Source organism: Pinus tabuliformis, chromosome 4_1, assembly GCF_031772625.1.
Source record: "Pinus tabuliformis cultivar Carrire ecotype Pingquan chromosome 4_1, CPIR1, whole genome shotgun sequence".
NCBI lineage: Eukaryota > Viridiplantae > Streptophyta > Pinopsida > Pinales > Pinaceae > Pinus > Pinus tabuliformis.
The window spans coordinates 562,677,489-562,689,837 of NC_142303.1; positions in this window are offsets into that span (position 1 = coordinate 562,677,489).

A 12,349-nucleotide genomic window follows, 5' to 3' on the forward strand; every position below is an offset into this window, starting at 1 on the left:
TACTGTAGTTGTTGAAACAAGGTAGTCACTCACTACTATCATTGGGATGAATCAATTGCTACTGCAAATAATATGAGTTATATCATTGGGATGTAAATTGAAATTTCGTTTTATTTTAATTGAATTAATGCGTAATTGGAATAGAAATTTCGTTTTATTTTAATTGAATTAATGCGTAATTGGAATATAGATGTTACAGAATTTTAATTTAAACCATAATTAAGAGATGAATGATAAGGATTTAATTTTTATTAAATATTTTTTCGAGTGATAGGGTTAGGTGGTTGAGATTTGTGTAATTATGTAATTAGGTGCTTGAGATTTATGTAGCATAACTACATTATTAAATGTGGTTGGGTCATTTTTTCCCTTTCATTTTTTGTATAAACCATTTATTTTATAAACTCATCTATTAGCATGATGTTATTTGTTATGTAATAATTCCATGGTAATTTCATAATCTTATTAGATAAATGTGAAAAGGTAAACTTGTATTCACATGATATTGTTTGTTATTTGATAATTTTTATTGTAATTTGATAATTGTATTAGGTAGAGGTAAAAAGATTCACATGTATTCACACGATACCATTTATTACTTGATAATTTGCGTGGTAATATTATAATTGTATTAGGTAAATGTGAAAAGGTAAACATAGATTTAGAGATGCGCACTAGTTAATATTTGAAATTCGACCCATTGATATAGAGAAGAAGAGAATATGCCAACATCTTTCATTTATGATCTTAAGATAAAGATTTGGATTAAAAGAAAAGTTATTCTATTAAAGTTCAAGAGAGAACTTTGATGTAATTAAAAAATGTTATATATATATATATATATATATATATATATATAAATAACTGTGAAATGAGTTATATTGTTTTGGGTTGTGGTATTGATAAGACATGGTAGTTTAAGGAAGTTTATTTACATTTTAAGAGTTTCCATGGTTAAAAATCTTGTTACATGTATCTTTCATGTATTCTCATTATAACTTATTTGATATATTTATAAGTGGGCGTTATAACTTTTAAGTATTTTCATGTTTGGATTAAAATAAAATATATAATATTATAAAGAAAAGCATATATTCGGTTCATTAAGTTCACAATATTATAGCATGTGGGTTTACATAAATATTCAAAATTCTAAAAATGAAAGCAATACATTGACTAGTATATAGAAGGTTAATGGGCATTTTAATATATTAAAAAATTGTAGATAGTTTGGTTTATATTTAATTGTTGAGGGAAGGTGGTGGGAAGGGGGCTTAGGTGGGTAGGATTGCAGGAAAAGAGGAGCCATTAAAGTCATGTATCAATAAGGTTGGTGGGCATTGAATAGATTCTTTGGTCTAGATTGGTTCACATCCTTTTAAGATCTATAATGATGTATTTGTTTTCCTCATATGCACTTCTTTCACTTCATTGTTTGATGCCTAGAATCCTTGCAACAACTCAAGAAGCTCTCACATCTACAGTTGTTTATATGATTACTTGGATTTTAAAGGGCTTGTAATCCCTCAAGTTTACCTTATCAACTTTCTACATGTGTTCTCCCAATAATATAAAATCCTATGAGATTAATAGTTGACCCAAAGTTCCATTACAAATCATGGATTTGATCAAGACATGAAAAATATACCTAGGGGAAATATTTTGTAATGAATCCTCATTAGGTATAAACAAATAAAGGGTTATAAGAATATAAACATGTATCTTCAAGAATTCATTTTCCTCCACCAATTAAGGTTAATGTAGTCATTCATATATTGGTGACTCAAAAGGCAACTTCTCTACTACTAGTTTCATTCTTTGGGTGCTATTTTATAAACGAAAAAGGGGGCATGATTTGGGTAACTTGGACCCTTTTGATCTCGTTTGTTGATACAAAGTAATTAATGTTATCATAATTTCCATTACTCTCTAATAAGATCATTGATTAAATACAAAAAGAAAGTTAAAAAAGATAGTGAATCAATTTGTGTAATCATCATCAAAGTTTATAGGAGTTGTGTCATGTCATCATACTAGGAGTAGAAATACAATTCATATTAAAAATGCCATGGAAAATATGGACACCTAAAATATATAGCAAAAATAAAAGTTATTTTATTATAATGGCATGTTCAAAAAAAGTTTAACAAAAAAGACTCTCAGAGATATTCTTTAATATCCATTAAATTAAATGTGTTATTTAATATAACCCAAATACAATTTCCATATCATAAATTCACTAGATAAATCACACATATATTATATACAATATTAAAAGTAAAATTCTTCTAACAAAATTAATATTCTACTAACAAAATTAATTCTATTAATAATCAAATGACAAAAAACAATAAATATAATAATTATACGCAACAATACTAAAATGATGATAGTTCATATATAAAAAGAGATGTGATTACTATATATATTCTTAAATTTCTCATAATAAGAGGGTGGAAACTACGTTTTATAATAATGCAAAAAATCATGGAAAAGAAAAATTCTAATAGGTAAGAACCTTAATCCTAGAAAGAAGTTAAGATAAATTGAAATATGAAGGAAATATATATTTGAGTTGTTTAAAAATAAAATATTTATATAAAAACATATATATTATTTTTGTACATAATGTTACGTTTTGGGTCTTCTTTAATTTGTCTAAAAGAAAATTAAAAAATCGTCGCGTTACGCACAATTTTAATGTAAAAATTATGAAAAAACATATTTGAGTTGTCTTTAAAAAAGAATTGTCTTAAAAAAATGGAGTATTGGTATAAAAGCAATTTATTTTTACATAAGGTTATGTTTCGGCTTTTCTTTAATTTGTATAAAAGAAAATTAAAAAATCGTCGCGTTACACAAAAATTTAATGTAAAAATTACGGAAAAAACCATGGGAAAGCTTTAAAACAAATAATTTTCAAATCATGGCTACTTTACAATGGTATTAATTAATCTGCAGTTTCAAACTTTTGAGGTTTTATTTGTTTTGCAGACAAAAAATTATATGCTTGGTTTCTCTGATAGATGGTTTATCGGACAAATAATTTTCAATCCGTTTAGTTGGTGAATTGTCAAATATATATTTCTTTAAACAATGGGTTTCTTATAGTTTAAAGTAAAAAGAGTTGTAGTGTATATCTTATGACTCTGTAATTATGTAATAGGATATTTGGATGATGGATAATGCAGTAAAGAATATGAGAAGAGTAATAATGGTTTTGGTGGAGGTCTAAATTCTATAAAAGTTGAAAATTTCGATATGTAGTATGAATAAATATAATTTATAGATGTGATTGATTTAGTTATATATTTAATAACTATTTAAAAGTGAATTTGAGTAGTAATTGCAAAATTATATAGACATAAATTGTTATTGTATTGTGTTATTTATAATACCATGGTATAAAAGGGAAATGGACGACTTCTCCTAAGGTCACATCGATTCTTATTTTAATAAGACAATAAGATGGAATAAACGGTTTTAGTTTTCTAATTATATGAAGATAAAGTCTCTGATTTTGGGGCCTCGTTGCATAAATCAACAAGTCTCATGTTAGACAAGTTAATTTTAAAACCTTCTTATTAATATTAGCATAGTTATTATGGAAAAGATTGAATTTCTTAGTCAATTTGTCTTTTTCATTTCAATAACAAGAACATAACACAATTTGGCATGTTACTAAGCAAATAATCTTTGTAGTAGTTTTCTTACACAGCAAAGACATTAAGAGAGGCTTGTGTGTTCATTATTAGTAAGATGTCTTTTTATTTAGGGAATTCCATGAATGAATGATATGATAATAAATAATTAGTTTAGATGTAGAAAAAATAATAGAAAATTCCATAAAAAGTAAGAGGTAAAAAGAGAAACTCCTAGACTAAAGGCTAGGAATGTTTCCTCCTTGAATTCAAGTAGCTAAAGGAGAGCCCCTAAAGATATAATAATTAGATGTTCTACTATTGATCTTCTCAATAGTTACCCTTATGCTTTACCACTGCATTTGATCAACTATCCCTATGGTATACATCAGTCATACACATGGTAATGTCGATATAATATAGAAGAAATAATGAAAAAAGTTCCAACAGAAACTACAAAGAGTAAAACTCAAGTACAATCGACTCTTAACATATTACATAAATTAGTATCCTTGCAACTTTTTTTTTTTCTCGGCAAAGCTAACTAATCTATTATATTATATACAGGTAAACAGTACATTCAAAAAAGACTGGCTTCCCAGGGCCAACTGTGGCTCCTTGGGTGGCTCTACTAGACTCAGAATTCTCCCTTGCAGGACAGCATTTCCATTTTAAACCAAAACACATGACACAGAGATGTTCCCAGGTAGTAACAAAATGGCCCACGCAGGGGCAACCAACAAAAAGACGCATAACAGACTTTGCCTAGCTTACTTCCCAAACTATAGTAACTGTGAACATGACCAAGAACTGAAAGGAAACAAACAAAGATATTAAGCATAATCCAGATACCAATTGAGACCTCGAACCTATCCCCGACCTGAGAGAGAGAAGTGTATGCTGGAGAGCGCCTCTGAGAATTAGTCTTCTGGTTTTTCTTCAAGGATTCTGCACTAGCCTTGGCCTTCTGGGATGCCATCCCACATTGCCATAGGATCTTGCGCGGGGGCCGACAGCTCTTGCTCTTGAGGTTGGGTGGGGGCTTGCTGAAGCTCCCCTTCTGAACTACCCTCTGCATTAGATGGCTGCCCCATTGGGCGTTTCTCCCTGTTGCCCTTTGGAAGTACCTCAGCAGGGACCGGATGCGTTCCTTATCCAATCTCCTCCGGAATTTTGGTGAAAAGAACTGAGATATGTGCATTAAGGCCAGCATTGTCCCATGAGCTGCCCAAGGTAAAAATGGCTGAGCCGAACGCTGGGAGCATGGGCGCACCATCATTGGAGCTGCCAGCCTCCAGAAACTGACTGGCTGGAATTGGTGTGGCTCCCGCCCCCCTGTAACAATAGCAGCAGCAGCAGTGATGGTGAACATCTGCTGCAGGGGGACGTGAGGACTCACCACGCCCAGTGCCTCTTCTACACGGCATCCTTTCACGCAGTCTCACCATGGTTTCAACGACGCCCTTAGCTTGTTCCAGATCCGTGCTTGAGGGCATGTTGCTACTGCGTTCACTCCCAATTGAGTGCTGTCCACAAATTGGCTCGAGGCAGAGCTCAACTGAGCACAAAAAAAGGCCCGGACAAACAAGCAGAGAGCAAACCTCGTCCGAGTTAATGTCTTCACTCTCAGCATCAACAGCGCAGCATTTTCTCGCAGAGATCTGAGTGGCTTTCTCAGCATTCTGAGCCCAAAACAGCACCATTCCATTCTTCTTAAACCAGCTAACATTCTCTTGAAACTTGCCCGCATTGAATGCTCGCTGCAGGCTCGCCATCGTTTCCAGTGTCTTCATTAAGGCTTCCATGGTGCTTTTCTCGTCTTAACGTCTCGGCGGCGAGGAGCATTGAAGTCCTTTGATCCTCACGTGGCAGCACATGCTGGGCATGTGGCTCTCCAGGTCCTAGCTCGATGACACCCGCATCCAGGGGTATCCTTGCAACTTAATCTAAAAGTAAAAGTTGCATTATTTTTCATGTCACTTCTCTTGGAGTTCACTTCTCAAAATTTTTTGATCTATTAACTTTGAGCTTTATGTACCAGAAAAAGGATGACAACTAATAATGTAGACAAAAATTGTGTACATGTGACGCATGTAATAAAGAAGAGAAAAAACCTTGACTTACAAAGTTTCATAGGTTCAACTCTACTTGGCCCTATGCTATTAGTATAATTAATCATAAACAAGGTACAATGACTAGTGAATGAATGGCTTGATTTTTTTGAGATTTTCCTTTAAGCATCACTACTACTCCCTATTATTTCTCACATTCTCACTTGGTGGAAGAGGTCTTAATTTAACACCTTCAAAGATGACCCAAGTTTTTAGTTGTGCATATTATAATTTTGAAGGTGTTGGATACATACAATAGGGAAGGGGGTCTCCCTAATATGAAGTCCCAATTAGACCCCACCCGATTTGGAGTAGGAGCCCCAACCGAAAATACGACCAATTTCCCTAACAATGATCTCAAAGATGTGCGTTGGATGCAATAAACACATAAGATGATATAATCATAGCTTTGGTGAATGCAAGTGAATGAAATTTGTGAGATATCAATTGTAATGCATAAGAGGTTCTTTCACACGAAAGAGAAGAAAGTGGGTCTCTATAAGAAAAGTAATAGTACTATCCTAAAAGTGATGCAAAAACATATGAAATAATTGTTGGTTATTCTACAAAATAGTTCACAAGATAACAACGATCATGTAAGAAAATACAACACACATTCAACAAGATACATACTAAAGTTAACGAAATAGTTCTCTGACAATAGAATGAATGAATTCACATGTGCCGTAAAAATTTAAAGAATAATATTACAACATCCATGATAAACGCATGAAAGTGTGTTGGATTTGAGAGCTTATGATCATTAGGTGAAAGTTCTAAGTATACAATTACAATTATATGACACTAGCTCCAATTGTGGAACTTGAAGCCACCACCTGCTTATCTAAAGAATATCACTCAATCCTATGTTAGGCTAGAGAAGTCAAGGCTACAAATCCCTAGTTCCAAGCCCTTTGCTTGAGTTATGAGGGCTTATTTATAATAAATGATATGACCTTTCATCTCTCCTTGTGAACTTTGAGTTTCCCTCACGACTCTTAAACTTCTTTTGTCTTTACTATAACTAACGATTCTTCACATTCCACACTTGACTCTTGGAGTTCCACTTACATTTACACTTTTATTATTTCCTAAATACAATAAGACAAAACTGTACACATAAAACAAAAACAAAACTTTGTACATTATGCTTGATTTTGAGGAAACTCTATCTCAATAATTCTAATTGGTATGTTGTTGTAATATATTGGTTCCAAGATTTATACTATGCTGCTATGTCCTCAAACTTTGAAGGAAGATCTAGCTTATATCTGACTCTAACCTCCATAACATTCGAATAGACATTTTTGGATCCAGTTTGAGCTTCATTCCACAAAGAGAACAACTTCATGTTTACTTTGGCAGGTCTGGCTACATACAACTACATGTTTTGCCTTATAATCTCCAAATCTTCTTTAGTAGTGACCTGCTTCAAATTGTCCAAGTATTCTTGGATTTCCTCATTAATAACATTTTCTCCCTTTGTCTCTATAAATTCTCCAACAAAAGTAATCTTGCATGCTTTGGCCAAGGAGTCTAAACCATTATACAATCATCCATAGGAATTTATAATGTTGGCCACATAAGCACCGAGTTTCATGTTTCTCTGCATAAGCATTCTAACCTCGACCTTCTCCAAGTCTGCTTCATGTCTTGTTTTCCTAGCAACTTTGGTGGTGCATTCTTTTACATGATGCCCCATTCCTAGATCACACTGAAGACTTCATGAATCACCTTAAGGAATTTCACATTCTCCCACATTCTCTTTTCCACTGCATGAAAGGGCACTACCAACTTGTGAAGGGTGATCATCTCTTCATAAAGTTGTCTCATGGTGCCTCCTAGTGATTGGATTTCATCATATATTGCTGCTTGTATCTCCTTCAAGTGAGAACCAGTGGAAGACAATCTTTGGTTCTCATCTTGGAGATGATCAATTTTTTGTCTTGCAACAACTAAGTCTTTTTCCAATTGTTTGTTTCCCTCCATCAAAAAATATGTGTTCACTTTTATAGCTCTTGAAAATATTTTCTACCACGACTCTCCTTGGATTCCTCATAGTGTCAAACATAATCACTCTCTATATATGAATGGAAGAAGGATGAACCAAGTCATTGGAAAAATATTTCCGCCTCTCTTATACTATTTTGTTCTTTATCTGATCAAAGGTCAAGTTCGAAATATCCATGACCATATCATCATATCGAGGATATATTCCCATTTCACTGAATGTGATGTTGCCACTTGTAAGAGGAGGTGATGACTAACTGTTGGCTTGTTCTACAATAGGCACAATTTCAACCCCTTGATTCTCCTCCTCCCACTCAATATCCATGTCTGGTGCTTTAACTGCTCCTCAATTTCTCATGAAAACTCCTAATCATGCTTTTTCCTATTTTCTTCATCTTTCGATTATTTCTATTGTTCTTCCTTAGGTTGTTTATGTCTCGCTTCTTCATATTCCTTCTTTTTCAACTCTTCCTATGTCTACATGTCTTCCTTTTCTTCCCTTTATTTCCTTGCTTTCTCTTCTTCCATATATGTTATTCCTCTTACTTTCATTCCTCCTCCTACCTCTTCTCTTCCTCCTGTTTCTTTCTCTTCAGTTATTCTAATTTATTTCTCCTCTTCTCCACTACCATGGCCACTCTAATAATAATAAGATATGCTATGAACTTGCGGCTTTGCTTCGCTTCTGGATTATGCAAAACTTTCCTCTTATACTTGACTCTCACGTGAGTGTGCACTTCATAATGTTTTCCTTCCTAGGTAACACTCAACTCAATTACTACACTAGAAGGGCTTGTCTCTTTGTCTTGTGCATGCGGTTGGGAAGAATTATACCAATTATTCTTTTTCTCTTCCTCTGATCTGGAATAAGACTAATAAGCCCAAGAAAAGTGCAACTTAGCACAGTGCCTCTTGCGTATTCCTCCGGGATCATACATGTGAAATATCATCTTACTGAACTTAAGGATTTCGAGTGGTTCTACTTCTACTTTTGTGGCCTTTAAGCTCTTTAGCTCATATGATCCCACTTGCAAAGGGAATCAAGGCCAAGGTACCTTCTTCTTCTTCTCCAGTAGCTGAGAGACACCTATGATACAATGATAGGAAATCTCTTGAATGACCACCTTATCTATTACATACCTCAGTAAAAGATGAGGAGGCTTTTGAGAACCAAATACCCTGAGGTATGTGCCATTAGGTGAGGCAAACTAATCTGTTACTTCTCCCATTGCCTTCATTTCCTCACAGAACATGTAAGGAGCTTCTTCCTCTAATATCATCTCATACAAAACCTTGAAGAAGTTCTCAACACATTTCTCAAACACTCCCCTATAACTATATTCTGACAACAATTTGCATTAAATATGGATTGGGGGGTCTTTGGGGGTTCTCCTCCAATCTAGAATTGGGAACTCATGGTGATCACATATTCCATCCAACAAGTAGGAAGACATGTAAAATTGTGGTTTCTTTCGCTGTTCAAATTGATCTCCTATTGATGAGGCAATCAATGGGACCAATTGAATATCTTCCCTTCTGTGACGATTGGATACAACATATAGATCCATCCTTCAAGGAAGGATTCAAAATGCCTTTGTCCATAGAATTGAAATCACATAGCCATCAAGTACTAGCATATTTTTCTGAGAGACTTGGTTTTCTAAGTACTATCAAGATTCTAGCGAAATATGGTCGGTTCCTTCCACCATCACTTGATCATTTCTTTAGTATTCAGATAACTCCAAGTTGTATATAATTGAGAATCCAAGTGTAGCTCAGGCTTGGGTAAGTTGTAAATCAAGTGAATTTCATGTGGCCGATAGGAGGCAAGTTGCAACCCACTAACACTATTTAATGCCATGCTTTTGGTGTCTAGACCCTACAATATCCACTTGATAACATCTGCACATGGTAGTTGTAGTGGCCAACCTAGGGTGCTAGATTAGACTAGATTTATTATCAACCAGGGTAAGTAAACTTCGAGGCATGCATCTAAAATCTATAGACATAAAGGATTCCTAACTAAGTGTTTATTGTGATAGGTTACAGTACTTCTTTACAGAAGGTTAAGATATGTTTCCTCTCACCTTAACACTCAGATCACCTAACTTATCTAACTGTCCTAAAGATACAACGTATTGCTAGACTAAGATTTTAATCCTCTTACAAGGATGCTATGCACAAAAGCTCTGTCTAGTTAACACTTGAGAATTCATGAAAAATCAAAAGCACACTAAAGTTTAAATGCATGAAAACAGAGTCTATGGAGATGCTTTAAAATATAACGATGGATCAAATCTCTTACAAGATATGGTTCAATGATCTAACGATAAAATCTTCAAGCTATCACCATAAATACCATTTATGAGAATTTCTAATCAAATCGACAAAATCATAAACATGGAAATAACACTAAACACTATGCGTTCTATTCAAATTCAAAAACTGCTAAGGAAATGAAATTAACAGTATACCAATCCACGCAGGGCCCGTCCACGTTTCAATGGTACACTGAAGTAAACTCAAGCAACGAGAGTATTAACGCATAAACACTGCTGGAGTAAAACTGTGACTATATTCAAGTGCTGAAGATTGCAATCACATACAAGAGTTCTGTTCTCAAACGATGTACAGAGATAATAATTGTAACTGTAACTGTTCTTGAAAACAAAATAATACGCAGTCTTTATCTGCCTGTCCCTATCTGAATCGAATGTACATTCATTAAGCAGATGTTTCTGCTTTTACAATGGAATGATTTTTGGTCATTTCTAATCTAAACCGATTTCCAAAAAGAAAACAAAACGAAACCGGTTTGGGAAACCATGGCTTTTACTGCCTTTGTAACCAAAAGGCTGGGGTTTGACCAGCGTGGACCACATAACCAGGAGCTTTTGATTTGCTGTAGAATCGATTTTTCACCATGCTTGTACATTCCAGGTTTCGTTCCTATCCATTGCTTTGGCTTGCCTGTCATGCCACGTGTCAGATGATAAACCATTTACAGGATGTTATGACTTCCTGTAATCTTTTTATTGAAAATTCCTAATTTCTAACATAAAAATTCATAAATTAACTTTAATGCAAACTAACAACTATAATGCTATTAATTAATCAATTTCGAGGGATATAAGGGGTCTATGGAGGAAAAAGGTAGACAAATGATGGTGTTTCTAGAAGAAAAAGATGGTAATGGAATGGTACCAACATCTCCCCCAAGCTTAATGACTTAGCATGTCCTCATGCTAATCCTGATGTGCTGCCTCTATACTCTATTCCTGCCTGTACCTCTGCTGCTTTTAACAATGCATCTATGTTCTTCTTAGCTTGGGCATCTTTCTGAATGTGGAGCTCATGTTTCAAACTCTTGTATTTCTCCTTGAGGGCTTTCTTTTGGGTATACCATTTGGTTGCCCACTTGCAAATGTCAGTTTGTTCAGCCTCGAGTTCTTTGATTTGCTCCTTCAACTTTTCATTTTTTTGTTGAGTCTCCTTACTCTGTGCTCTCAACATTTCATTCTCTTTCTTGATGACTTTCTCTAGCATGTTGGCCTCCATCAGTTCTTCTTTTAACCTTTCAATTTGCTTTTCCAGCCTCCTTTGTTTCTTAATTGCAGGTGGTGACTCTTTTCCTTGCCTATTGTTGCTCTCAACCTCCATTTCGGCTTCTGGTCCAGGCTGTGAGTGAGCACTGCTCTCGATGTCCATTGGTGCATGTGCATTTGATTCTGGTTGATCTTCTTGTGGCTGGGTCTTTTGTGCTCTCCTGGATCTTCTTGTATATGTAGTGAAAATTTTATCTTGCTCCATTTTCTAGGCAGCCTCTTGTCTCCTTTTTCTCGTCCTCACACTACTACCGAGTGGAGGGACATTGCTTGATTTGCGTACATGGATCTCTTCATCAATGTCAAGCATAAATCCTGAGTGCTCTTGCTGTTCTTGCTCGTCCTCTTCATCTTTGATTTGATTGGCAGCCAGAAATTCCTTCCATGTTTTTCCCCTTCTCTGTAATTGAAATTCAATTAGAATCTTAATTAACCCAAAATGACATAAACTTTTGTCTTCATTACCCTTTTTCTTTTGGATAGTTTTTGACATCTTGGTCAAGCTTTGCAAGAGGAAATATGGTAAACTAATGGTGCACTACCCTTTTAAATGTAACAGGAGTTTGATGTGGTATAAAAAGACTATGCTGTAACGACCCTCACACGTAACAAATTTTTGAATGATATACACCATTTCGTCCCATGGATGCATCAGCCAACTCCTAGGGACACCCTTCTTCCAGTTAACAGATGAAACCCTCGACCTGGACATGAATTGGGTCCATGATTTTTCTTTGAATTGTTTTGTTTTGGAGTATTTTTCTCCTTCTGGGCTGATCCCCAAGGATTGTGCTATGGTGTCTTCTGAGATCCTAAATGAGAAATTGCCTATCAATGCTTTCTCCCCATTAAATGTAAAGGCAAACTGTTTAGTTACTTCCTCATTGCTCCCATTAAACTTCTCCAAGAAGGGTAGCCATTGTTTTTCTCTTAAAATTGCAATGCAGTCATCGTGGTACTGAGAACTATCAAATGTGTTTGG